The sequence below is a fragment of the Petaurus breviceps genome, unplaced genomic scaffold (genome assembly GCF_028583685.1).
Source record: "Petaurus breviceps papuanus isolate PSGF00001 unplaced genomic scaffold, PetGlider_PUasm1.0 185, whole genome shotgun sequence".
Classification (NCBI taxonomy): Eukaryota; Metazoa; Chordata; class Mammalia; order Diprotodontia; family Petauridae; genus Petaurus; species Petaurus breviceps.
Genome location: NW_027185797.1, coordinates 35,935,174 through 35,939,732, shown reverse-complemented (window position 1 = coordinate 35,939,732; position 4,559 = coordinate 35,935,174). Strand labels below are relative to the sequence as shown.

Below are 4,559 nucleotides of genomic sequence, written 5' to 3'. Positions count from 1 at the left end.
TCATGTTCAATAAGTTCCTCACTAAGGCTAAAGAACATCCCACACTGATGACATTTAAATGGTTCCTCTCCACTATGAATTGCCTGATGTACAGTTAGGTGAGAACTTTGCCCGATGGCTTTCCCACCTTGATTACATTCAAAGGATTGCTCTACAGTATGAATTTTCTTGTGTACATTAAGATAGCTCTTCCACTTAAATGATTTCCCACACTGATCACATTCAAAGGATTTATCTCCTGCACGAATTCTCTCATAAGTTCTATAGGATTTTTTATTGGTGAACAATTCCTCACACTCATTAAGTTTTTCTTCACTATGCTCTGTATTAGAGAGAACGAACTCTGAAAGGTAACTGAATGACATGCTGCATTTATTACAATTACAAAGGTTATCATGTTCACCTAAGTCTGAACACTGTTTTAAGTCCCTTCCATATGTACCACAGTCCTGAAGATTTTTTTTAGTGTGAACTTCCTCTTGTGGAACAGGGGTTGAATCTAGACTGAAACAACTTCCAAACACAGATTCAGTAGAAATTTCTCTGTGGATAGTTGTCTCTTGACTGCCTTGTCTCTCCTGACTACAATTCTTTTGGTCTACTCTGACATCATGTTCACAAGATTCTCCCATTTTATATTCCCAGGAACCATCTGTCTTAACTGTTTCCTTGGGCGACTCTTCTGGAGAAATAGATGGATTTACAGTTGACTCTGCTGTTTCATACCTGTCCATCTGACTAAGAAAGTCTGAAAGAAAGGAAAAAAGTGTCAATTTCCAATGTACTCTGTGCTGGGTGAGAGGAATCTGCTTTACAATGTAAATTCTAGATCTTATTTCCTCTCCTGAGGAGAATGATCAACAATTTGGAGAGGACAGAATAAATATTTAAGGTGTAATTTGATATTGACTGATTCCCAAGGGAATCATCTGTGATCTATAATGATTAGAATCATGAAGAGATATGATACCTGTAATAGCAAATTCTTAGTCCCTAAGAGCTTGCATGGAAAATTTAAGAAAGTCAGAACTTCAGAGTGTATGAGTTTGAGCTGAGAGTGTGTCTGGATTACTAACACACAAAAACAGGTTAAATTTTTCCAAAATATCCTTTTAGACATGATGAAATATCAATGCTAAATGGGTTGTGACCAATGGATTCTTAGCCATTTCAAACACCTCATCTAGTCTTGTCTAACGTCAACGTGATTGGAGGATTCTTATGCTGTGTCTCAGGTCTCTGTATCTGGCCTTTTCGACATCTCAACATAAGGTAATCATACACTGTGGCCACTAAAACCGTAGCAGCGAGTCAAATGTTCAGCTCCCAGAAATTAGGATGTCACTGCAAGTTCTACTAGTCAAACCACATTTGGATTTTTGGATCCAGGTTTAAGAACCACATTAAAAAGGGAGATTAACCAGAGGAATTATACCAATCAGTCAGTCAATTAACATTTATTAAGTGCTTACTTAATGCCAGACACCATTAAGCAATGGGGAATCAAAGTAGGGCAAAAATATCCCCTGAGCACTAGAGCCTTATATTCTCATGGGGAAGGTAACAAAGAAATAGGTAGATGGAAGACTTGAAAAAACTAACTGCTGGGGAGGCTGGGGGGAAAGGAAGGAATGAGAAAAGCCTCTTCTAGAAGGTGAAACTTGAGCTGAGACTTGAAGGAAGCCAGGGAAGGCAGGAGATGAGAGATAGCCAGTGTATAGGAGAAGGAGTACCATGCTCAAGGGAAAGCAAATAGGGCAGGATGACTTGATTTTAGAGTGCAGAGAAGGGAATGGAGCATAAGAATACCTCTAAATGCCAGGGGACTTTACATGTGATCCTGGAAGTAACAGGGAGTCACTGGAGCTTATTCACTGGGGATGTGGAGAGGTAGGTGACACAATCAGATCTATACTTTAGGAAGATCACTTCAGCAATTGTGTGAAGGACTGAATGTAGTGGGAGACACAGGAGACAGGGAAGCCAATTAAAAGCTCATTACATATTTATAGCAGTTCTTTTTGTGGTGGCCAAGAACTGGAAACTGGGGGGATGCCCATCAGCTGGGGAGAGGCTGAACAAATTATGGTATATGAATGTAATGAAATACTATTGTGCTCTAAGAAATGATGAGCAGCAGGACTTCAGAAAAACCTGGAAAGATTTACATGAACTCATGCTGAGTGAGGGGAGCAGAACCAGGAGAACACTATACCCAGTAACAGCCACATTATATGATGACTAACTTTGACAGACTTATCTCCTCTTAGCAATGCAAAGATCTAAAACAGCTTCAAAAGACTGGTGGTGGAAAAATTTACATCCAAAAAAAGAATTATAGAATCTGAAAGCAGATTATTTGTGTGCTCTCTCTCTCTCTCTCTCTCTCTCTCTCTCTCTCTCTCTCTCTCTCTTTCTTCTTTCTCGTGGTTTCTCTCATTGGTTCAAATTCTTCTGTACAACACAACTAAGGTGAAAATAGATTTAATATGAATGTACATGTTGAGCTTATATCAATTTGTATGATGTCTTGGAGAGGGGGGAGGGGAGAGATGAGGCAAAAATTTGGAACTCAAAATCTTATGGAAGTGAATGTTGAAAAGTAAAAATAAATGAAAAAGTGAGAGAGGATATAGAGCAAAGAGGGCCCAAGACAGACCCCTGGGCTATGCTCCTTGTTGTTACTGTTTGTCCTTTTGCCATCAGAAGGTGATGCCATGATTTATTGGATTTAAGTGAGGAAGGGCTTCACAAAGTCAGCCTCACTCTCTCCTCTGGAGCCATCTGGGCCCAGTGGGAAGATACAAATCAGGATGACTGGAGATGGCCCCACATATTCATGAGGAGTAGATGTGACATGGATGAAGAGCCTGAGGAGTGGACAGATGGGAAGGAGAACCAAGACAGCATGAGGTCATGAAAATCCAGAGAGGAGAGAGTACCTAGGAAGAATAGTTAATCAAGAAGACCTAATGCTACAGGGTGTTCTCAGCCATAGGAATAGAGAAAAAGGCTCAGAGATCAGTAATTCTACAACACTCACCTGGGGCCTAGACTAGTTTACTATATTGACAAGGTCAAGAAAAGCCACAGGGATTGGCACAACAACTTCATTTAGCTCCTAAAAATCTGTCAGTCACCAGCTACCAACTGCTTTCTTCCCTAGACAAATAGGGTTATTATAATGGCAATTTGTATAGCTAAGTGCTGCAGTTTCCTTCATCTCTCTCAACAAGAAGGTGCCTGTTAACCCCTCTGTGGTCTGGTGTTGTTTAATATTAACTATGTGGCATGGTTCAGGCAAATCCAAGGGTTTCCATTTGGCTCCACCTGAGACAACTAGCCCAGAAGTTGTCATAATCATCTGAGATGTTCAAGGATTTACACTATCCATTATTGTCATGATAGACTTAGCTTGATTATAAATAAACAAATCTGTGTTCTGGATAGGATGTCTTTCACCTACCTCTACATGAATAAACAAGAATGTCCCATCCTCTGATCATCTTTACTCCAAAGCTTTAGCTTAATGGAAAATGGGGGTACTGATATGGACCCTCTATTATAACAGTAACCTAGCTTCCAGTATCCAGCAACTCTTTATACATTTGATGCCACCCAAGTCACTTGGGTATAGGGCTGCCAGTACCTTCATAGCCCTATAGTTAAATAGTTTAGGTCCCACAATAAACTCAGTCCTTGCCCTACAGAACTCATCCCAAAAGTTCAAATCTAAATTACAAAGACTTAGGAGTCTCAGAACAATTTGGAGGGTGGGGAGCATTCAGGGATATCCTAAGTTTGATCTTGGATAGCAAATTACAGTTTTAATAACACCTTCACTGGCTGATAATCAACTATCCCAGGGTTCAAGAGCCACCCTTAACATTTCCAGTGGAAAAGGGTATCACCACCGTAAGCCCCCCAAACACTATAACAGGTTCAGGGTCACTTCATATCATTCCCAGAATACTTTTGATGGGGGTAACTGCATTTACTATGACAGCTGTAATCTAGATCCCCTACTTGAATGGACAGGTAGGTTAGCTCAGGCCTATGAGTTCAAAGGAGGCCTACCAAAAGTTAAAACCTGACGCCCCTAAGGCATGTCCCCAACTTGCCCTCTAGTTTAGTGGCCCCTGATGCAGGCTAATTATAGACAGTGAGAGACATGGGTGCACCATAAATCCAGCTCACCAAACCCAGCATCTGGCATACAGTGGGTACTTAATAAATGTTGATTGATTGATGCAATACTACACAGGGACTGTCCTGCCCCCACCCTCCCCCCAAATAAACCACTAAGCTGTGACTCCCACCCTCCTGTTTTTCACTCACTCACCTGGACAGGATTCACTGGAATCTTTTCTCTCCAATACCCATGGTGATTCTCCTCTTTCCAATCGGAAGATCACATCTGGTTTGGACACCAGAAGTCCTATTCATGGAGTGAGATGTGAAAAAGTGCATTGGAGAGTTATCTCAGAATTCAAGCCCAGCCACTTCTTAGACATACGATTTCACACAAATCGCTTAATCTCTTTGGGACTCAGTTTCCT

General features: G+C 41.0%; 1 pseudogene; it reads right to left on the bottom strand.

The window, feature by feature from the left end:
* The window catches only part of LOC138161371 (zinc finger protein 420-like), a 25,300-nt pseudogene that overhangs the window by 14,258 nt on the left and 6,483 nt on the right, over window positions 1–4,559 (bottom strand).